Source organism: Acipenser ruthenus, unplaced genomic scaffold (assembly GCF_902713425.1).
Source record: "Acipenser ruthenus unplaced genomic scaffold, fAciRut3.2 maternal haplotype, whole genome shotgun sequence".
Taxonomy (NCBI): domain Eukaryota; kingdom Metazoa; phylum Chordata; class Actinopteri; order Acipenseriformes; family Acipenseridae; genus Acipenser; species Acipenser ruthenus.
In genome coordinates, this window is record NW_026708402.1 from 13,204 (window position 1) to 28,587 (window position 15,384).

A 15,384-nucleotide genomic window follows, 5' to 3' on the forward strand; every position below is an offset into this window, starting at 1 on the left:
CTCCACACATTTCAATTGTAAAATGTAATGCCTGCAGCACTTGATATTCCCAGGTGGTCTCCCATCCAAGTACTAACCAAGCCCAACATTGCTTAGCTTCTGAGATCAGACGAGATCAGGCTTATTCAAGGTGGTGTGGCCGCAGGCGATTGCATTTCTGCTTTCATGACTTTTATGTTTAGTGAGCTGGGGGTGATTCCTCCAAAATTTCCTTTTGTCCTCCACACATTTCAATTGTAAAATGTAATGCCTGCAGCACTTGATATTCCCAGGTGGTCTCCCATCCAAGTACTAACCAAGCCCAACATTGCTTAGCTTCTGAGATCAGACGAGATCAGGCTTATTCAAGGTGGTGTGGCCGCAGGCGATTGCATTTCTGCTTTCATGACTTTTATGTTTAGTGAGCTGGGGGTGATTCCTCCAAAATTTCCTTTTGTCCTCCACACATTTCAATTGTAAAATGTAATGCCTGCAGCACTTGATATTCCCAGGTGGTCTCCCATCCAAGTACTAACCAAGCCCAACATTGCTTAGCTTCTGAGATCAGACGAGATCAGGCTTATTCAAGGTGGTGTGGCCGCAGGCGATTGCATTTCTGCTTTCATGACTTTTATGTTTAGTGAGCTGGGGGTGATTCCTCCAAAATTTCCTTTTGTCCTCCACACATTTCAATTGTAAAATGTAATGCCTGCAGCACTTGATATTCCCAGGTGGTCTCCCATCCAAGTACTAACCAAGCCCAACATTGCTTAGCTTCTGAGATCAGACGAGATCAGGCTTATTCAAGGTGGTGTGGCCGCAGGCGATTGCATTTCTGCTTTCATGACTTTTATGTTTAGTGAGCTGGGGGTGATTCCTCCAAAATTTCCTTTTGTCCTCCACACATTTCAATTGTAAAATGTAATGCCTGCAGCACTTGATATTCCCAGGTGGTCTCCCATCCAAGTACTAACCAAGCCCAACATTGCTTAGCTTCTGAGATCAGACGAGATCAGGCTTATTCAAGGTGGTGTGGCCGCAGGCGATTGCATTTCTGCTTTCATGACTTTTATGTTTAGTGAGCTGGGGGTGATTCCTCCAAAATTTCCTTTTGTCCTCCACACATTTCAATTGTAAAATGTAATGCCTGCAGCACTTGATATTCCCAGGTGGTCTCCCATCCAAGTACTAACCAAGCCCAACATTGCTTAGCTTCTGAGATCAGACGAGATCAGGCTTATTCAAGGTGGTGTGGCCGCAGGCGATTGCATTTTTGCTTTCATGACTTTTATGTTTAGTGAGCTGGGGGTGATCCCTCCAAAATTTCCTTTTGTCCTCCACACATTTCAATTGTAAAATGTAATTACAAAAATGTAATGCCTGCAGCACTTGATATTCCCAGGTGGTCTCCCATCCAAGTACTAACCAAGCCCAACATTGCTTAGCTTCTGAGATCAGACGAGATCAGGCTTATTCAAGGTGGTGTGGCCGCAGGCGATTGCATTTCTGCTTTCATGACTTTTATGTTTAGTGAGCTGGGGGTGATTCCTCCAAAATTTCCTTTTGTCCTCCACACATTTCAATTGTAAAATGTAATGCCTGCAGCACTTGATATTCCCAGGTGGTCTCCCATCCAAGTACTAACCAAGCCCAACATTGCTTAGCTTCTGAGATCAGACGAGATCAGGCTTATTCAAGGTGGTGTGGCCGCAGGCGATTGCATTTCTGCTTTCATGACTTTTATGTTTAGTGAGCTGGGGGTGATTCCTCCAAAATTTCCTTTTGTCCTCCACACATTTCAATTGTAAAATGTAATGCCTGCAGCACTTGATATTCCCAGGTGGTCTCCCATCCAAGTACTAACCAAGCCCAACATTGCTTAGCTTCTGAGATCAGACGAGATCAGGCTTATTCAAGGTGGTGTGGCCGCAGGCGATTGCATTTCTGCTTTCATGACTTTTATGTTTAGTGAGCTGGGGGTGATTCCTCCAAAATTTCCTTTTGTCCTCCACACATTTCAATTGTAAAATGTAATGCCTGCAGCACTTGATATTCCCAGGTGGTCTCCCATCCAAGTACTAACCAAGCCCAACATTGCTTAGCTTCTGAGATCAGACGAGATCAGGCTTATTCAAGGTGGTGTGGCCGCAGGCGATTGCATTTCTGCTTTCATGACTTTTATGTTTAGTGAGCTGGGGGTGATTCCTCCAAAATTTCCTTTTGTCCTCCACACATTTCAATTGTAAAATGTAATGCCTGCAGCACTTGATATTCCCAGGTGGTCTCCCATCCAAGTACTAACCAAGCCCAACATTGCTTAGCTTCTGAGATCAGACGAGATCAGGCTTATTCAAGGTGGTGTGGCCGCAGGCGATTGCATTTCTGCTTTCATGACTTTTATGTTTAGTGAGCTGGGGGTGATTCCTCCAAAATTTCCTTTTGTCCTCCACACATTTCAATTGTAAAATGTAATGCCTGCAGCACTTGATATTCCCAGGTGGTCTCCCATCCAAGTACTAACCAAGCCCAACATTGCTTAGCTTCTGAGATCAGACGAGATCAGGCTTATTCAAGGTGGTGTGGCCGCAGGCGATTGCATTTCTGCTTTCATGACTTTTATGTTTAGTGAGCTGGGGGTGATTCCTCCAAAATTTCCTTTTGTCCTCCACACATTTCAATTGTAAAATGTAATGCCTGCAGCACTTGATATTCCCAGGTGGTCTCCCATCCAAGTACTAACCAAGCCCAACATTGCTTAGCTTCTGAGATCAGACGAGATCAGGCTTATTCAAGGTGGTGTGGCCGCAGGCGATTGCATTTCTGCTTTCATGACTTTTATGTTTAGTGAGCTGGGGGTGATTCCTCCAAAATTTCCTTTTGTCCTCCACACATTTCAATTGTAAAATGTAATGCCTGCAGCACTTGATATTCCCAGGTGGTCTCCCATCCAAGTACTAACCAAGCCCAACATTGCTTAGCTTCTGAGATCAGACGAGATCAGGCTTATTCAAGGTGGTGTGGCCGCAGGCGATTGCATTTTTGCTTTCATGACTTTTATGTTTAGTGAGCTGGGGGTGATCCCTCCAAAATTTCCTTTTGTCCTCCACACATTTCAATTGTAAAATGTAATTACAAAAATGTAATGCCTGCAGCACTTGATATTCCCAGGTGGTCTCCCATCCAAGTACTAACCAAGCCCAACATTGCTTAGCTTCTGAGATCAGACGAGATCAGGCTTATTCAAGGTGGTGTGGCCGCAGGCGATTGCATTTCTGCTTTCATGACTTTTATGTTTAGTGAGCTGGGGGTGATTCCTCCAAAATTTCCTTTTGTCCTCCACACATTTCAATTGTAAAATGTAATGCCTGCAGCACTTGATATTCCCAGGTGGTCTCCCATCCAAGTACTAACCAAGCCCAACATTGCTTAGCTTCTGAGATCAGACGAGATCAGGCTTATTCAAGGTGGTGTGGCCGCAGGCGATTGCATTTCTGCTTTCATGACTTTTATGTTTAGTGAGCTGGGGGTGATTCCTCCAAAATTTCCTTTTGTCCTCCACACATTTCAATTGTAAAATGTAATGCCTGCAGCACTTGATATTCCCAGGTGGTCTCCCATCCAAGTACTAACCAAGCCCAACATTGCTTAGCTTCTGAGATCAGACGAGATCAGGCTTATTCAAGGTGGTGTGGCCGCAGGCGATTGCATTTCTGCTTTCATGACTTTTATGTTTAGTGAGCTGGGGGTGATTCCTCCAAAATTTCCTTTTGTCCTCCACACATTTCAATTGTAAAATGTAATGCCTGCAGCACTTGATATTCCCAGGTGGTCTCCCATCCAAGTACTAACCAAGCCCAACATTGCTTAGCTTCTGAGATCAGACGAGATCAGGCTTATTCAAGGTGGTGTGGCCGCAGGCGATTGCATTTCTGCTTTCATGACTTTTATGTTTAGTGAGCTGGGGGTGATTCCTCCAAAATTTCCTTTTGTCCTCCACACATTTCAATTGTAAAATGTAATTACAAAAATGTAATGCCTGCAGCACTTGATATTCCCAGGTGGTCTCCCATCCAAGTACTAACCAAGCCCAACATTGCTTAGCTTCTGAGATCAGACGAGATCAGGCTTATTCAAGGTGGTGTGGCCGCAGGCGATTGCATTTCTGCTTTCATGACTTTTATGTTTAGTGAGCTGGGGGTGATTCCTCCAAAATTTCCTTTTGTCCTCCACACATTTCAATTGTAAAATGTAATGCCTGCAGCACTTGATATTCCCAGGTGGTCTCCCATCCAAGTACTAACCAAGCCCAACATTGCTTAGCTTCTGAGATCAGGCTTATTCAAGGTGGTGTGGCCGCAGGCGACTGCATTTCTGCTTTCATGACTTTTATGTTTAGTGAGCTGGGGGTGATTCCTCCAAAATTTCCTTTTGTCCTCCACACATTTCAATTGTAAAATGTAATGCCTGCAGCACTTGATATTCCCAGGTGGTCTCCCATCCAAGTACTAACCAAGCCCAACATTGCTTAGCTTCTGAGATCAGACGAGATCAGGCTTATTCAAGGTGGTGTGGCCGCAGGCGATTGCATTTCTGCTTTCATGACTTTTATGTTTAGTGAGCTGGGGGTGATTCCTCCAAAATTTCCTTTTGTCCTCCACACATTTCAATTGTAAAATGTAATGCCTGCAGCACTTGATATTCCCAGGTGGTCTCCCATCCAAGTACTAACCAAGCCCAACATTGCTTAGCTTCTGAGATCAGACGAGATCAGGCTTATTCAAGGTGGTGTGGCCGCAGGCGATTGCATTTCTGCTTTCATGACTTTTATGTTTAGTGAGCTGGGGGTGATTCCTCCAAAATTTCCTTTTGTCCTCCACACATTTCAATTGTAAAATGTAATGCCTGCAGCACTTGATATTCCCAGGTGGTCTCCCATCCAAGTACTAACCAAGCCCAACATTGCTTAGCTTCTGAGATCAGACGAGATCAGGCTTATTCAAGGTGGTGTGGCCGCAGGCGATTGCATTTCTGCTTTCATGACTTTTATGTTTAGTGAGCTGGGGGTGATTCCTCCAAAATTTCCTTTTGTCCTCCACACATTTCAATTGTAAAATGTAATGCCTGCAGCACTTGATATTCCCAGGTGGTCTCCCATCCAAGTACTAACCAAGCCCAACATTGCTTAGCTTCTGAGATCAGACGAGATCAGGCTTATTCAAGGTGGTGTGGCCGCAGGCGATTGCATTTCTGCTTTCATGACTTTTATGTTTAGTGAGCTGGGGGTGATTCCTCCAAAATTTCCTTTTGTCCTCCACACATTTCAATTGTAAAATGTAATGCCTGCAGCACTTGATATTCCCAGGTGGTCTCCCATCCAAGTACTAACCAAGCCCAACATTGCTTAGCTTCTGAGATCAGACGAGATCAGGCTTATTCAAGGTGGTGTGGCCGCAGGCGATTGCATTTCTGCTTTCATGACTTTTATGTTTAGTGAGCTGGGGGTGATTCCTCCAAAATTTCCTTTTGTCCTCCACACATTTCAATTGTAAAATGTAATTACAAAAATGTAATGCCTGCAGCACTTGATATTCCCAGGTGGTCTCCCATCCAAGTACTAACCAAGCCCAACATTGCTTAGCTTCTGAGATCAGACGAGATCAGGCTTATTCAAGGTGGTGTGGCCGCAGGCGATTGCATTTCTGCTTTCATGACTTTTATGTTTAGTGAGCTGGGGGTGATTCCTCCAAAATTTCCTTTTGTCCTCCACACATTTCAATTGTAAAATGTAATGCCTGCAGCACTTGATATTCCCAGGTGGTCTCCCATCCAAGTACTAACCAAGCCCAACATTGCTTAGCTTCTGAGATCAGGCTTATTCAAGGTGGTGTGGCCGCAGGCGATTGCATTTCTGCTTTCATGACTTTTATGTTTAGTGAGCTGGGGGTGATTCCTCCAAAATTTCCTTTTGTCCTCCACACATTTCAATTGTAAAATGTAATGCCTGCAGCACTTGATATTCCCAGGTGGTCTCCCATCCAAGTACTAACCAAGCCCAACATTGCTTAGCTTCTGAGATCAGGCTTATTCAAGGTGGTGTGGCCGCAGGCGATTGCATTTCTGCTTTCATGACTTTTATGTTTAGTGAGCTGGGGGTGATTCCTCCAAAATTTCCTTTTGTCCTCCACACATTTCAATTGTAAAATGTAATGCCTGCAGCACTTGATATTCCCAGGTGGTCTCCCATCCAAGTACTAACCAAGCCCAACATTGCTTAGCTTCTGAGATCAGACGAGATCAGGCTTATTCAAGGTGGTGTGGCCGCAGGCGATTGCATTTCTGCTTTCATGACTTTTATGTTTAGTGAGCTGGGGGTGATTCCTCCAAAATTTCCTTTTGTCCTCCACACATTTCAATTGTAAAATGTAATGCCTGCAGCACTTGATATTCCCAGGTGGTCTCCCATCCAAGTACTAACCAAGCCCAACATTGCTTAGCTTCTGAGATCAGGCTTATTCAAGGTGGTGTGGCCGCAGGCGATTGCATTTCTGCTTTCATGACTTTTATGTTTAGTGAGCTGGGGGTGATTCCTCCAAAATTTCCTTTTGTCCTCCACACATTTCAATTGTAAAATGTAATGCCTGCAGCACTTGATATTCCCAGGTGGTCTCCCATCCAAGTACTAACCAAGCCCAACATTGCTTAGCTTCTGAGATCAGGCTTATTCAAGGTGGTGTGGCCGCAGGCGATTGCATTTCTGCTTTCATGACTTTTATGTTTAGTGAGCTGGGGGTGATTCCTCCAAAATTTCCTTTTGTCCTCCACACATTTCAATTGTAAAATGTAATGCCTGCAGCACTTGATATTCCCAGGTGGTCTCCCATCCAAGTACTAACCAAGCCCAACATTGCTTAGCTTCTGAGATCAGGCTTATTCAAGGTGGTGTGGCCGCAGGCGATTGCATTTCTGCTTTCATGACTTTTATGTTTAGTGAGCTGGGGGTGATTCCTCCAAAATTTCCTTTTGTCCTCCACACATTTCAATTGTAAAATGTAATGCCTGCAGCACTTGATATTCCCAGGTGGTCTCCCATCCAAGTACTAACCAAGCCCAACATTGCTTAGCTTCTGAGATCAGGCTTATTCAAGGTGGTGTGGCCGCAGGCGATTGCATTTCTGCTTTCATGACTTTTATGTTTAGTGAGCTGGGGGTGATTCCTCCAAAATTTCCTTTTGTCCTCCACACATTTCAATTGTAAAATGTAATGCCTGCAGCACTTGATATTCCCAGGTGGTCTCCCATCCAAGTACTAACCAAGCCCAACATTGCTTAGCTTCTGAGATCAGGCTTATTCAAGGTGGTGTGGCCGCAGGCGATTGCATTTCTGCTTTCATGACTTTTATGTTTAGTGAGCTGGGGGTGATTCCTCCAAAATTTCCTTTTGTCCTCCACACATTTCAATTGTAAAATGTAATGCCTGCAGCACTTGATATTCCCAGGTGGTCTCCCATCCAAGTACTAACCAAGCCCAACATTGCTTAGCTTCTGAGATCAGACGAGATCAGGCTTATTCAAGGTGGTGTGGCCGCAGGCGATTGCATTTCTGCTTTCATGACTTTTATGTTTAGTGAGCTGGGGGTGATTCCTCCAAAATTTCCTTTTGTCCTCCACACATTTCAATTGTAAAATGTAATGCCTGCAGCACTTGATATTCCCAGGTGGTCTCCCATCCAAGTACTAACCAAGCCCAACATTGCTTAGCTTCTGAGATCAGGCTTATTCAAGGTGGTGTGGCCGCAGGCGATTGCATTTCTGCTTTCATGACTTTTATGTTTAGTGAGCTGGGGGTGATTCCTCCAAAATTTCCTTTTGTCCTCCACACATTTCAATTGTAAAATGTAATGCCTGCAGCACTTGATATTCCCAGGTGGTCTCCCATCCAAGTACTAACCAAGCCCAACATTGCTTAGCTTCTGAGATCAGGCTTATTCAAGGTGGTGTGGCCGCAGGCGATTGCATTTCTGCTTTCATGACTTTTATGTTTAGTGAGCTGGGGGTGATTCCTCCAAAATTTCCTTTTGTCCTCCACACATTTCAATTGTAAAATGTAATGCCTGCAGCACTTGATATTCCCAGGTGGTCTCCCATCCAAGTACTAACCAAGCCCAACATTGCTTAGCTTCTGAGATCAGGCTTATTCAAGGTGGTGTGGCCGCAGGCGATTGCATTTCTGCTTTCATGACTTTTATGTTTAGTGAGCTGGGGGTGATTCCTCCAAAATTTCCTTTTGTCCTCCACACATTTCAATTGTAAAATGTAATGCCTGCAGCACTTGATATTCCCAGGTGGTCTCCCATCCAAGTACTAACCAAGCCCAACATTGCTTAGCTTCTGAGATCAGGCTTATTCAAGGTGGTGTGGCCGCAGGCGATTGCATTTCTGCTTTCATGACTTTTATGTTTAGTGAGCTGGGGGTGATTCCTCCAAAATTTCCTTTTGTCCTCCACACATTTCAATTGTAAAATGTAATGCCTGCAGCACTTGATATTCCCAGGTGGTCTCCCATCCAAGTACTAACCAAGCCCAACATTGCTTAGCTTCTGAGATCAGGCTTATTCAAGGTGGTGTGGCCGCAGGCGATTGCATTTCTGCTTTCATGACTTTTATGTTTAGTGAGCTGGGGGTGATTCCTCCAAAATTTCCTTTTGTCCTCCACACATTTCAATTGTAAAATGTAATGCCTGCAGCACTTGATATTCCCAGGTGGTCTCCCATCCAAGTACTAACCAAGCCCAACATTGCTTAGCTTCTGAGATCAGACGAGATCAGGCTTATTCAAGGTGGTGTGGCCGCAGGCGATTGCATTTCTGCTTTCATGACTTTTATGTTTAGTGAGCTGGGGGTGATTCCTCCAAAATTTCCTTTTGTCCTCCACACATTTCAATTGTAAAATGTAATGCCTGCAGCACTTGATATTCCCAGGTGGTCTCCCATCCAAGTACTAACCAAGCCCAACATTGCTTAGCTTCTGAGATCAGGCTTATTCAAGGTGGTGTGGCCGCAGGCGATTGCATTTCTGCTTTCATGACTTTTATGTTTAGTGAGCTGGGGGTGATTCCTCCAAAATTTCCTTTTGTCCTCCACACATTTCAATTGTAAAATGTAATGCCTGCAGCACTTGATATTCCCAGGTGGTCTCCCATCCAAGTACTAACCAAGCCCAACATTGCTTAGCTTCTGAGATCAGACGAGATCAGGCTTATTCAAGGTGGTGTGGCCGCAGGCGATTGCATTTCTGCTTTCATGACTTTTATGTTTAGTGAGCTGGGGGTGATTCCTCCAAAATTTCCTTTTGTCCTCCACACATTTCAATTGTAAAATGTAATGCCTGCAGCACTTGATATTCCCAGGTGGTCTCCCATCCAAGTACTAACCAAGCCCAACATTGCTTAGCTTCTGAGATCAGGCTTATTCAAGGTGGTGTGGCCGCAGGCGATTGCATTTCTGCTTTCATGACTTTTATGTTTAGTGAGCTGGGGGTGATTCCTCCAAAATTTCCTTTTGTCCTCCACACATTTCAATTGTAAAATGTAATGCCTGCAGCACTTGATATTCCCAGGTGGTCTCCCATCCAAGTACTAACCAAGCCCAACATTGCTTAGCTTCTGAGATCAGACGAGATCAGGCTTATTCAAGGTGGTGTGGCCGCAGGCGATTGCATTTCTGCTTTCATGACTTTTATGTTTAGTGAGCTGGGGGTGATTCCTCCAAAATTTCCTTTTGTCCTCCACACATTTCAATTGTAAAATGTAATGCCTGCAGCACTTGATATTCCCAGGTGGTCTCCCATCCAAGTACTAACCAAGCCCAACATTGCTTAGCTTCTGAGATCAGGCTTATTCAAGGTGGTGTGGCCGCAGGCGATTGCATTTCTGCTTTCATGACTTTTATGTTTAGTGAGCTGGGGGTGATTCCTCCAAAATTTCCTTTTGTCCTCCACACATTTCAATTGTAAAATGTAATGCCTGCAGCACTTGATATTCCCAGGTGGTCTCCCATCCAAGTACTAACCAAGCCCAACATTGCTTAGCTTCTGAGATCAGACGAGATCAGGCTTATTCAAGGTGGTGTGGCCGCAGGCGATTGTATTTCTGCTTTCATGACTTTTATGTTTAGTGAGCTGGGGGTGATTCCTCCAAAATTTCCTTTTGTCCTCCACACATTTCAATTGTAAAATGTAATGCCTGCAGCACTTGATATTCCCAGGTGGTCTCCCATCCAAGTACTAACCAAGCCCAACATTGCTTAGCTTCTGAGATCAGGCTTATTCAAGGTGGTGTGGCCGCAGGCGATTGCATTTCTGCTTTCATGACTTTTATGTTTAGTGAGCTGGGGGTGATTCCTCCAAAATTTCCTTTTGTCCTCCACACATTTCAATTGTAAAATGTAATGCCTGCAGCACTTGATATTCCCAGGTGGTCTCCCATCCAAGTACTAACCAAGCCCAACATTGCTTAGCTTCTGAGATCAGACGAGATCAGGCTTATTCAAGGTGGTGTGGCCGCAGGCGATTGCATTTCTGCTTTCATGACTTTTATGTTTAGTGAGCTGGGGGTGATTCCTCCAAAATTTCCTTTTGTCCTCCACACATTTCAATTGTAAAATGTAATGCCTGCAGCACTTGATATTCCCAGGTGGTCTCCCATCCAAGTACTAACCAAGCCCAACATTGCTTAGCTTCTGAGATCAGGCTTATTCAAGGTGGTGTGGCCGCAGGCGATTGCATTTCTGCTTTCATGACTTTTATGTTTAGTGAGCTGGGGGTGATTCCTCCAAAATTTCCTTTTGTCCTCCACACATTTCAATTGTAAAATGTAATGCCTGCAGCACTTGATATTCCCAGGTGGTCTCCCATCCAAGTACTAACCAAGCCCAACATTGCTTAGCTTCTGAGATCAGACGAGATCAGGCTTATTCAAGGTGGTGTGGCCGCAGGCGATTGCATTTCTGCTTTCATGACTTTTATGTTTAGTGAGCTGGGGGTGATTCCTCCAAAATTTCCTTTTGTCCTCCACACATTTCAATTGTAAAATGTAATGCCTGCAGCACTTGATATTCCCAGGTGGTCTCCCATCCAAGTACTAACCAAGCCCAACATTGCTTAGCTTCTGAGATCAGGCTTATTCAAGGTGGTGTGGCCGCAGGCGATTGCATTTCTGCTTTCATGACTTTTATGTTTAGTGAGCTGGGGGTGATTCCTCCAAAATTTCCTTTTGTCCTCCACACATTTCAATTGTAAAATGTAATGCCTGCAGCACTTGATATTCCCAGGTGGTCTCCCATCCAAGTACTAACCAAGCCCAACATTGCTTAGCTTCTGAGATCAGACGAGATCAGGCTTATTCAAGGTGGTGTGGCCGCAGGCGATTGCATTTCTGCTTTCATGACTTTTATGTTTAGTGAGCTGGGGGTGATTCCTCCAAAATTTCCTTTTGTCCTCCACACATTTCAATTGTAAAATGTAATGCCTGCAGCACTTGATATTCCCAGGTGGTCTCCCATCCAAGTACTAACCAAGCCCAACATTGCTTAGCTTCTGAGATCAGACGAGATCAGGCTTATTCAAGGTGGTGTGGCCGCAGGCGATTGCATTTCTGCTTTCATGACTTTTATGTTTAGTGAGCTGGGGGTGATTCCTCCAAAATTTCCTTTTGTCCTCCACACATTTCAATTGTAAAATGTAATGCCTGCAGCACTTGATATTCCCAGGTGGTCTCCCATCCAAGTACTAACCAAGCCCAACATTGCTTAGCTTCTGAGATCAGACGAGATCAGGCTTATTCAAGGTGGTGTGGCCGCAGGCGATTGCATTTCTGCTTTCATGACTTTTATGTTTAGTGAGCTGGGGGTGATTCCTCCAAAATTTCCTTTTGTCCTCCACACATTTCAATTGTAAAATGTAATGCCTGCAGCACTTGATATTCCCAGGTGGTCTCCCATCCAAGTACTAACCAAGCCCAACATTGCTTAGCTTCTGAGATCAGACGAGATCAGGCTTATTCAAGGTGGTGTGGCCGCAGGCGATTGCATTTCTGCTTTCATGACTTTTATGTTTAGTGAGCTGGGGGTGATTCCTCCAAAATTTCCTTTTGTCCTCCACACATTTCAATTGTAAAATGTAATGCCTGCAGCACTTGATATTCCCAGGTGGTCTCCCATCCAAGTACTAACCAAGCCCAACATTGCTTAGCTTCTGAGATCAGACGAGATCAGGCTTATTCAAGGTGGTGTGGCCGCAGGCGATTGCATTTCTGCTTTCATGACTTTTATGTTTAGTGAGCTGGGGGTGATTCCTCCAAAATTTCCTTTTGTCCTCCACACATTTCAATTGTAAAATGTAATGCCTGCAGCACTTGATATTCCCAGGTGGTCTCCCATCCAAGTACTAACCAAGCCCAACATTGCTTAGCTTCTGAGATCAGACGAGATCAGGCTTATTCAAGGTGGTGTGGCCGCAGGCGATTGCATTTCTGCTTTCATGACTTTTATGTTTAGTGAGCTGGGGGTGATTCCTCCAAAATTTCCTTTTGTCCTCCACACATTTCAATTGTAAAATGTAATGCCTGCAGCACTTGATATTCCCAGGTGGTCTCCCATCCAAGTACTAACCAAGCCCAACATTGCTTAGCTTCTGAGATCAGACGAGATCAGGCTTATTCAAGGTGGTGTGGCCGCAGGCGATTGCATTTCTGCTTTCATGACTTTTATGTTTAGTGAGCTGGGGGTGATTCCTCCAAAATTTCCTTTTGTCCTCCACACATTTCAATTGTAAAATGTAATGCCTGCAGCACTTGATATTCCCAGGTGGTCTCCCATCCAAGTACTAACCAAGCCCAACATTGCTTAGCTTCTGAGATCAGGCTTATTCAAGGTGGTGTGGCCGCAGGCGATTGCATTTCTGCTTTCATGACTTTTATGTTTAGTGAGCTGGGGGTGATTCCTCCAAAATTTCCTTTTGTCCTCCACACATTTCAATTGTAAAATGTAATGCCTGCAGCACTTGATATTCCCAGGTGGTCTCCCATCCAAGTACTAACCAAGCCCAACATTGCTTAGCTTCTGAGATCAGACGAGATCAGGCTTATTCAAGGTGGTGTGGCCGCAGGCGATTGCATTTCTGCTTTCATGACTTTTATGTTTAGTGAGCTGGGGGTGATTCCTCCAAAATTTCCTTTTGTCCTCCACACATTTCAATTGTAAAATGTAATGCCTGCAGCACTTGATATTCCCAGGTGGTCTCCCATCCAAGTACTAACCAAGCCCAACATTGCTTAGCTTCTGAGATCAGACGAGATCAGGCTTATTCAAGGTGGTGTGGCCGCAGGCGATTGCATTTCTGCTTTCATGACTTTTATGTTTAGTGAGCTGGGGGTGATTCCTCCAAAATTTCCTTTTGTCCTCCACACATTTCAATTGTAAAATGTAATGCCTGCAGCACTTGATATTCCCAGGTGGTCTCCCATCCAAGTACTAACCAAGCCCAACATTGCTTAGCTTCTGAGATCAGACGAGATCAGGCTTATTCAAGGTGGTGTGGCCGCAGGCGATTGCATTTCTGCTTTCATGACTTTTATGTTTAGTGAGCTGGGGGTGATTCCTCCAAAATTTCCTTTTGTCCTCCACACATTTCAATTGTAAAATGTAATGCCTGCAGCACTTGATATTCCCAGGTGGTCTCCCATCCAAGTACTAACCAAGCCCAACATTGCTTAGCTTCTGAGATCAGACGAGATCAGGCTTATTCAAGGTGGTGTGGCCGCAGGCGATTGCATTTCTGCTTTCATGACTTTTATGTTTAGTGAGCTGGGGGTGATTCCTCCAAAATTTCCTTTTGTCCTCCACACATTTCAATTGTAAAATGTAATGCCTGCAGCACTTGATATTCCCAGGTGGTCTCCCATCCAAGTACTAACCAAGCCCAACATTGCTTAGCTTCTGAGATCAGACGAGATCAGGCTTATTCAAGGTGGTGTGGCCGCAGGCGATTGCATTTCTGCTTTCATGACTTTTATGTTTAGTGAGCTGGGGGTGATTCCTCCAAAATTTCCTTTTGTCCTCCACACATTTCAATTGTAAAATGTAATGCCTGCAGCACTTGATATTCCCAGGTGGTCTCCCATCCAAGTACTAACCAAGCCCAACATTGCTTAGCTTCTGAGATCAGACGAGATCAGGCTTATTCAAGGTGGTGTGGCCGCAGGCGATTGCATTTCTGCTTTCATGACTTTTATGTTTAGTGAGCTGGGGGTGATTCCTCCAAAATTTCCTTTTGTCCTCCACACATTTCAATTGTAAAATGTAATGCCTGCAGCACTTGATATTCCCAGGTGGTCTCCCATCCAAGTACTAACCAAGCCCAACATTGCTTAGCTTCTGAGATCAGACGAGATCAGGCTTATTCAAGGTGGTGTGGCCGCAGGCGATTGCATTTCTGCTTTCATGACTTTTATGTTTAGTGAGCTGGGGGTGATTCCTCCAAAATTTCCTTTTGTCCTCCACACATTTCAATTGTAAAATGTAATGCCTGCAGCACTTGATATTCCCAGGTGGTCTCCCATCCAAGTACTAACCAAGCCCAACATTGCTTAGCTTCTGAGATCAGACGAGATCAGGCTTATTCAAGGTGGTGTGGCCGCAGGCGATTGCATTTCTGCTTTCATGACTTTTATGTTTAGTGAGCTGGGGGTGATTCCTCCAAAATTTCCTTTTGTCCTCCACACATTTCAATTGTAAAATGTAATGCCTGCAGCACTTGATATTCCCAGGTGGTCTCCCATCCAAGTACTAACCAAGCCCAACATTGCTTAGCTTCTGAGATCAGACGAGATCAGGCTTATTCAAGGTGGTGTGGCCGCAGGCGATTGCATTTCTGCTTTCATGACTTTTATGTTTAGTGAGCTGGGGGTGATTCCTCCAAAATTTCCTTTTGTCCTCCACACATTTCAATTGTAAAATGTAATGCCTGCAGCACTTGATATTCCCAGGTGGTCTCCCATCCAAGTACTAACCAAGCCCAACATTGCTTAGCTTCTGAGATCAGACGAGATCAGGCTTATTCAAGGTGGTGTGGCCGCAGGCGATTGCATTTCTGCTTTCATGACTTTTATGTTTAGTGAGCTGGGGGTGATTCCTCCAAAATTTCCTTTTGTCCTCCACACATTTCAATTGTAAAATGTAATGCCTGCAGCACTTGATATTCCCAGGTGGTCTCCCATCCAAGTACTAACCAAGCCCAACATTGCTTAGCTTCTGAGATCAGACGAGATCAGGCTTATTCAAGGTGGTGTGGCCGCAGGCGATTGCATTTCTGCTTTCATGACTTTTATGTTTAGTGAGCTGGGGGTGATT

General features: G+C 44.6%; 51 non-coding genes and 20 pseudogenes across 51 annotated transcripts; all 71 read right to left on the reverse strand.

Annotated features, from left to right (window-relative positions):
* Positions 1 to 28: 28 nt before the first annotated feature.
* Positions 29 to 147, reverse strand: LOC131732209 (5S ribosomal RNA). Its single transcript, XR_009325316.1, has one exon. It is a non-coding gene; the product is annotated as a 5S ribosomal RNA (ribosomal RNA).
* Positions 148 to 247: 100 nt separating this feature from the next.
* Positions 248 to 366, reverse strand: LOC131732210 (5S ribosomal RNA). The gene has a single exon (XR_009325317.1). It is a non-coding gene; the product is annotated as a 5S ribosomal RNA (ribosomal RNA).
* Positions 367 to 466: 100 nt separating this feature from the next.
* Positions 467 to 585, reverse strand: LOC131732211 (5S ribosomal RNA). Its single transcript, XR_009325318.1, has one exon. It is a non-coding gene; the product is annotated as a 5S ribosomal RNA (ribosomal RNA).
* Positions 586 to 685: 100 nt separating this feature from the next.
* On the reverse strand, positions 686 to 804 carry LOC131732212 (5S ribosomal RNA). Its single transcript, XR_009325319.1, has one exon. It is a non-coding gene; the product is annotated as a 5S ribosomal RNA (ribosomal RNA).
* A 100-nt stretch (positions 805 to 904) lies between these two features.
* On the reverse strand, positions 905 to 1,023 carry LOC131732213 (5S ribosomal RNA). The gene has a single exon (XR_009325320.1). It is a non-coding gene; the product is annotated as a 5S ribosomal RNA (ribosomal RNA).
* Positions 1,024 to 1,123: 100 nt separating this feature from the next.
* On the reverse strand, positions 1,124 to 1,242 carry LOC131732214 (5S ribosomal RNA). The gene has a single exon (XR_009325321.1). It is a non-coding gene; the product is annotated as a 5S ribosomal RNA (ribosomal RNA).
* A 114-nt stretch (positions 1,243 to 1,356) lies between these two features.
* On the reverse strand, positions 1,357 to 1,475 carry LOC131732216 (5S ribosomal RNA). The gene has a single exon (XR_009325323.1). It is a non-coding gene; the product is annotated as a 5S ribosomal RNA (ribosomal RNA).
* Positions 1,476 to 1,575: 100 nt separating this feature from the next.
* LOC131732217 (5S ribosomal RNA) lies at positions 1,576 to 1,694 on the reverse strand. The gene has a single exon (XR_009325324.1). It is a non-coding gene; the product is annotated as a 5S ribosomal RNA (ribosomal RNA).
* Positions 1,695 to 1,794: 100 nt separating this feature from the next.
* Positions 1,795 to 1,913, reverse strand: LOC131732218 (5S ribosomal RNA). The gene has a single exon (XR_009325325.1). It is a non-coding gene; the product is annotated as a 5S ribosomal RNA (ribosomal RNA).
* A 100-nt stretch (positions 1,914 to 2,013) lies between these two features.
* LOC131732219 (5S ribosomal RNA) lies at positions 2,014 to 2,132 on the reverse strand. Its single transcript, XR_009325326.1, has one exon. It is a non-coding gene; the product is annotated as a 5S ribosomal RNA (ribosomal RNA).
* A 100-nt stretch (positions 2,133 to 2,232) lies between these two features.
* LOC131732220 (5S ribosomal RNA) lies at positions 2,233 to 2,351 on the reverse strand. The gene has a single exon (XR_009325327.1). It is a non-coding gene; the product is annotated as a 5S ribosomal RNA (ribosomal RNA).
* A 100-nt stretch (positions 2,352 to 2,451) lies between these two features.
* Positions 2,452 to 2,570, reverse strand: LOC131732221 (5S ribosomal RNA). The gene has a single exon (XR_009325328.1). It is a non-coding gene; the product is annotated as a 5S ribosomal RNA (ribosomal RNA).
* Positions 2,571 to 2,670: 100 nt separating this feature from the next.
* Positions 2,671 to 2,789, reverse strand: LOC131732222 (5S ribosomal RNA). The gene has a single exon (XR_009325329.1). It is a non-coding gene; the product is annotated as a 5S ribosomal RNA (ribosomal RNA).
* Positions 2,790 to 2,889: 100 nt separating this feature from the next.
* Positions 2,890 to 3,008, reverse strand: LOC131732223 (5S ribosomal RNA). The gene has a single exon (XR_009325330.1). It is a non-coding gene; the product is annotated as a 5S ribosomal RNA (ribosomal RNA).
* A 114-nt stretch (positions 3,009 to 3,122) lies between these two features.
* On the reverse strand, positions 3,123 to 3,241 carry LOC131732224 (5S ribosomal RNA). Its single transcript, XR_009325331.1, has one exon. It is a non-coding gene; the product is annotated as a 5S ribosomal RNA (ribosomal RNA).
* A 100-nt stretch (positions 3,242 to 3,341) lies between these two features.
* Positions 3,342 to 3,460, reverse strand: LOC131732225 (5S ribosomal RNA). The gene has a single exon (XR_009325332.1). It is a non-coding gene; the product is annotated as a 5S ribosomal RNA (ribosomal RNA).
* A 100-nt stretch (positions 3,461 to 3,560) lies between these two features.
* LOC131732227 (5S ribosomal RNA) lies at positions 3,561 to 3,679 on the reverse strand. Its single transcript, XR_009325334.1, has one exon. It is a non-coding gene; the product is annotated as a 5S ribosomal RNA (ribosomal RNA).
* A 100-nt stretch (positions 3,680 to 3,779) lies between these two features.
* Positions 3,780 to 3,898, reverse strand: LOC131732228 (5S ribosomal RNA). Its single transcript, XR_009325335.1, has one exon. It is a non-coding gene; the product is annotated as a 5S ribosomal RNA (ribosomal RNA).
* A 114-nt stretch (positions 3,899 to 4,012) lies between these two features.
* LOC131732229 (5S ribosomal RNA) lies at positions 4,013 to 4,131 on the reverse strand. The gene has a single exon (XR_009325336.1). It is a non-coding gene; the product is annotated as a 5S ribosomal RNA (ribosomal RNA).
* A 100-nt stretch (positions 4,132 to 4,231) lies between these two features.
* LOC131732432 (5S ribosomal RNA) lies at positions 4,232 to 4,340 on the reverse strand (annotated as a pseudogene).
* A 100-nt stretch (positions 4,341 to 4,440) lies between these two features.
* On the reverse strand, positions 4,441 to 4,559 carry LOC131732230 (5S ribosomal RNA). Its single transcript, XR_009325337.1, has one exon. It is a non-coding gene; the product is annotated as a 5S ribosomal RNA (ribosomal RNA).
* A 100-nt stretch (positions 4,560 to 4,659) lies between these two features.
* Positions 4,660 to 4,778, reverse strand: LOC131732231 (5S ribosomal RNA). Its single transcript, XR_009325338.1, has one exon. It is a non-coding gene; the product is annotated as a 5S ribosomal RNA (ribosomal RNA).
* Positions 4,779 to 4,878: 100 nt separating this feature from the next.
* LOC131732232 (5S ribosomal RNA) lies at positions 4,879 to 4,997 on the reverse strand. Its single transcript, XR_009325339.1, has one exon. It is a non-coding gene; the product is annotated as a 5S ribosomal RNA (ribosomal RNA).
* Positions 4,998 to 5,097: 100 nt separating this feature from the next.
* On the reverse strand, positions 5,098 to 5,216 carry LOC131732233 (5S ribosomal RNA). The gene has a single exon (XR_009325340.1). It is a non-coding gene; the product is annotated as a 5S ribosomal RNA (ribosomal RNA).
* Positions 5,217 to 5,316: 100 nt separating this feature from the next.
* On the reverse strand, positions 5,317 to 5,435 carry LOC131732234 (5S ribosomal RNA). The gene has a single exon (XR_009325341.1). It is a non-coding gene; the product is annotated as a 5S ribosomal RNA (ribosomal RNA).
* Positions 5,436 to 5,549: 114 nt separating this feature from the next.
* On the reverse strand, positions 5,550 to 5,668 carry LOC131732235 (5S ribosomal RNA). Its single transcript, XR_009325342.1, has one exon. It is a non-coding gene; the product is annotated as a 5S ribosomal RNA (ribosomal RNA).
* A 100-nt stretch (positions 5,669 to 5,768) lies between these two features.
* On the reverse strand, positions 5,769 to 5,877 carry LOC131732433 (5S ribosomal RNA; annotated as a pseudogene).
* A 100-nt stretch (positions 5,878 to 5,977) lies between these two features.
* LOC131732434 (5S ribosomal RNA) lies at positions 5,978 to 6,086 on the reverse strand (annotated as a pseudogene).
* A 100-nt stretch (positions 6,087 to 6,186) lies between these two features.
* Positions 6,187 to 6,305, reverse strand: LOC131732236 (5S ribosomal RNA). Its single transcript, XR_009325343.1, has one exon. It is a non-coding gene; the product is annotated as a 5S ribosomal RNA (ribosomal RNA).
* Positions 6,306 to 6,405: 100 nt separating this feature from the next.
* LOC131732436 (5S ribosomal RNA) lies at positions 6,406 to 6,514 on the reverse strand (annotated as a pseudogene).
* Positions 6,515 to 6,614: 100 nt separating this feature from the next.
* LOC131732437 (5S ribosomal RNA) lies at positions 6,615 to 6,723 on the reverse strand (annotated as a pseudogene).
* A 100-nt stretch (positions 6,724 to 6,823) lies between these two features.
* On the reverse strand, positions 6,824 to 6,932 carry LOC131732438 (5S ribosomal RNA; annotated as a pseudogene).
* A 100-nt stretch (positions 6,933 to 7,032) lies between these two features.
* LOC131732439 (5S ribosomal RNA) lies at positions 7,033 to 7,141 on the reverse strand (annotated as a pseudogene).
* Positions 7,142 to 7,241: 100 nt separating this feature from the next.
* On the reverse strand, positions 7,242 to 7,350 carry LOC131732440 (5S ribosomal RNA; annotated as a pseudogene).
* A 100-nt stretch (positions 7,351 to 7,450) lies between these two features.
* On the reverse strand, positions 7,451 to 7,569 carry LOC131732238 (5S ribosomal RNA). Its single transcript, XR_009325345.1, has one exon. It is a non-coding gene; the product is annotated as a 5S ribosomal RNA (ribosomal RNA).
* A 100-nt stretch (positions 7,570 to 7,669) lies between these two features.
* LOC131732441 (5S ribosomal RNA) lies at positions 7,670 to 7,778 on the reverse strand (annotated as a pseudogene).
* Positions 7,779 to 7,878: 100 nt separating this feature from the next.
* LOC131732442 (5S ribosomal RNA) lies at positions 7,879 to 7,987 on the reverse strand (annotated as a pseudogene).
* A 100-nt stretch (positions 7,988 to 8,087) lies between these two features.
* On the reverse strand, positions 8,088 to 8,196 carry LOC131732443 (5S ribosomal RNA; annotated as a pseudogene).
* A 100-nt stretch (positions 8,197 to 8,296) lies between these two features.
* LOC131732444 (5S ribosomal RNA) lies at positions 8,297 to 8,405 on the reverse strand (annotated as a pseudogene).
* Positions 8,406 to 8,505: 100 nt separating this feature from the next.
* On the reverse strand, positions 8,506 to 8,614 carry LOC131732445 (5S ribosomal RNA; annotated as a pseudogene).
* Positions 8,615 to 8,714: 100 nt separating this feature from the next.
* On the reverse strand, positions 8,715 to 8,833 carry LOC131732239 (5S ribosomal RNA). The gene has a single exon (XR_009325346.1). It is a non-coding gene; the product is annotated as a 5S ribosomal RNA (ribosomal RNA).
* Positions 8,834 to 8,933: 100 nt separating this feature from the next.
* On the reverse strand, positions 8,934 to 9,042 carry LOC131732447 (5S ribosomal RNA; annotated as a pseudogene).
* Positions 9,043 to 9,142: 100 nt separating this feature from the next.
* On the reverse strand, positions 9,143 to 9,261 carry LOC131732240 (5S ribosomal RNA). The gene has a single exon (XR_009325347.1). It is a non-coding gene; the product is annotated as a 5S ribosomal RNA (ribosomal RNA).
* Positions 9,262 to 9,361: 100 nt separating this feature from the next.
* Positions 9,362 to 9,470, reverse strand: LOC131732448 (5S ribosomal RNA; annotated as a pseudogene).
* Positions 9,471 to 9,570: 100 nt separating this feature from the next.
* On the reverse strand, positions 9,571 to 9,689 carry LOC131732241 (5S ribosomal RNA). The gene has a single exon (XR_009325348.1). It is a non-coding gene; the product is annotated as a 5S ribosomal RNA (ribosomal RNA).
* Positions 9,690 to 9,789: 100 nt separating this feature from the next.
* LOC131732449 (5S ribosomal RNA) lies at positions 9,790 to 9,898 on the reverse strand (annotated as a pseudogene).
* Positions 9,899 to 9,998: 100 nt separating this feature from the next.
* On the reverse strand, positions 9,999 to 10,117 carry LOC131732242 (5S ribosomal RNA). The gene has a single exon (XR_009325349.1). It is a non-coding gene; the product is annotated as a 5S ribosomal RNA (ribosomal RNA).
* A 100-nt stretch (positions 10,118 to 10,217) lies between these two features.
* Positions 10,218 to 10,326, reverse strand: LOC131732450 (5S ribosomal RNA; annotated as a pseudogene).
* Positions 10,327 to 10,426: 100 nt separating this feature from the next.
* Positions 10,427 to 10,545, reverse strand: LOC131732243 (5S ribosomal RNA). The gene has a single exon (XR_009325350.1). It is a non-coding gene; the product is annotated as a 5S ribosomal RNA (ribosomal RNA).
* A 100-nt stretch (positions 10,546 to 10,645) lies between these two features.
* LOC131732451 (5S ribosomal RNA) lies at positions 10,646 to 10,754 on the reverse strand (annotated as a pseudogene).
* A 100-nt stretch (positions 10,755 to 10,854) lies between these two features.
* LOC131732244 (5S ribosomal RNA) lies at positions 10,855 to 10,973 on the reverse strand. Its single transcript, XR_009325351.1, has one exon. It is a non-coding gene; the product is annotated as a 5S ribosomal RNA (ribosomal RNA).
* A 100-nt stretch (positions 10,974 to 11,073) lies between these two features.
* Positions 11,074 to 11,182, reverse strand: LOC131732452 (5S ribosomal RNA; annotated as a pseudogene).
* Positions 11,183 to 11,282: 100 nt separating this feature from the next.
* Positions 11,283 to 11,401, reverse strand: LOC131732245 (5S ribosomal RNA). The gene has a single exon (XR_009325352.1). It is a non-coding gene; the product is annotated as a 5S ribosomal RNA (ribosomal RNA).
* Positions 11,402 to 11,501: 100 nt separating this feature from the next.
* Positions 11,502 to 11,620, reverse strand: LOC131732246 (5S ribosomal RNA). Its single transcript, XR_009325353.1, has one exon. It is a non-coding gene; the product is annotated as a 5S ribosomal RNA (ribosomal RNA).
* Positions 11,621 to 11,720: 100 nt separating this feature from the next.
* Positions 11,721 to 11,839, reverse strand: LOC131732247 (5S ribosomal RNA). The gene has a single exon (XR_009325354.1). It is a non-coding gene; the product is annotated as a 5S ribosomal RNA (ribosomal RNA).
* A 100-nt stretch (positions 11,840 to 11,939) lies between these two features.
* Positions 11,940 to 12,058, reverse strand: LOC131732249 (5S ribosomal RNA). The gene has a single exon (XR_009325356.1). It is a non-coding gene; the product is annotated as a 5S ribosomal RNA (ribosomal RNA).
* Positions 12,059 to 12,158: 100 nt separating this feature from the next.
* On the reverse strand, positions 12,159 to 12,277 carry LOC131732250 (5S ribosomal RNA). The gene has a single exon (XR_009325357.1). It is a non-coding gene; the product is annotated as a 5S ribosomal RNA (ribosomal RNA).
* A 100-nt stretch (positions 12,278 to 12,377) lies between these two features.
* LOC131732251 (5S ribosomal RNA) lies at positions 12,378 to 12,496 on the reverse strand. The gene has a single exon (XR_009325358.1). It is a non-coding gene; the product is annotated as a 5S ribosomal RNA (ribosomal RNA).
* Positions 12,497 to 12,596: 100 nt separating this feature from the next.
* On the reverse strand, positions 12,597 to 12,715 carry LOC131732252 (5S ribosomal RNA). Its single transcript, XR_009325359.1, has one exon. It is a non-coding gene; the product is annotated as a 5S ribosomal RNA (ribosomal RNA).
* A 100-nt stretch (positions 12,716 to 12,815) lies between these two features.
* Positions 12,816 to 12,924, reverse strand: LOC131732453 (5S ribosomal RNA; annotated as a pseudogene).
* Positions 12,925 to 13,024: 100 nt separating this feature from the next.
* On the reverse strand, positions 13,025 to 13,143 carry LOC131732253 (5S ribosomal RNA). Its single transcript, XR_009325360.1, has one exon. It is a non-coding gene; the product is annotated as a 5S ribosomal RNA (ribosomal RNA).
* Positions 13,144 to 13,243: 100 nt separating this feature from the next.
* On the reverse strand, positions 13,244 to 13,362 carry LOC131732254 (5S ribosomal RNA). The gene has a single exon (XR_009325361.1). It is a non-coding gene; the product is annotated as a 5S ribosomal RNA (ribosomal RNA).
* Positions 13,363 to 13,462: 100 nt separating this feature from the next.
* Positions 13,463 to 13,581, reverse strand: LOC131732255 (5S ribosomal RNA). The gene has a single exon (XR_009325362.1). It is a non-coding gene; the product is annotated as a 5S ribosomal RNA (ribosomal RNA).
* Positions 13,582 to 13,681: 100 nt separating this feature from the next.
* On the reverse strand, positions 13,682 to 13,800 carry LOC131732256 (5S ribosomal RNA). The gene has a single exon (XR_009325363.1). It is a non-coding gene; the product is annotated as a 5S ribosomal RNA (ribosomal RNA).
* Positions 13,801 to 13,900: 100 nt separating this feature from the next.
* Positions 13,901 to 14,019, reverse strand: LOC131732257 (5S ribosomal RNA). The gene has a single exon (XR_009325364.1). It is a non-coding gene; the product is annotated as a 5S ribosomal RNA (ribosomal RNA).
* Positions 14,020 to 14,119: 100 nt separating this feature from the next.
* LOC131732259 (5S ribosomal RNA) lies at positions 14,120 to 14,238 on the reverse strand. The gene has a single exon (XR_009325365.1). It is a non-coding gene; the product is annotated as a 5S ribosomal RNA (ribosomal RNA).
* Positions 14,239 to 14,338: 100 nt separating this feature from the next.
* Positions 14,339 to 14,457, reverse strand: LOC131732261 (5S ribosomal RNA). The gene has a single exon (XR_009325367.1). It is a non-coding gene; the product is annotated as a 5S ribosomal RNA (ribosomal RNA).
* A 100-nt stretch (positions 14,458 to 14,557) lies between these two features.
* LOC131732262 (5S ribosomal RNA) lies at positions 14,558 to 14,676 on the reverse strand. The gene has a single exon (XR_009325368.1). It is a non-coding gene; the product is annotated as a 5S ribosomal RNA (ribosomal RNA).
* A 100-nt stretch (positions 14,677 to 14,776) lies between these two features.
* Positions 14,777 to 14,895, reverse strand: LOC131732263 (5S ribosomal RNA). Its single transcript, XR_009325369.1, has one exon. It is a non-coding gene; the product is annotated as a 5S ribosomal RNA (ribosomal RNA).
* A 100-nt stretch (positions 14,896 to 14,995) lies between these two features.
* Positions 14,996 to 15,114, reverse strand: LOC131732264 (5S ribosomal RNA). The gene has a single exon (XR_009325370.1). It is a non-coding gene; the product is annotated as a 5S ribosomal RNA (ribosomal RNA).
* Positions 15,115 to 15,214: 100 nt separating this feature from the next.
* LOC131732265 (5S ribosomal RNA) lies at positions 15,215 to 15,333 on the reverse strand. Its single transcript, XR_009325371.1, has one exon. It is a non-coding gene; the product is annotated as a 5S ribosomal RNA (ribosomal RNA).
* Between the last annotated feature and the right edge of the window lie 51 nt (positions 15,334 to 15,384).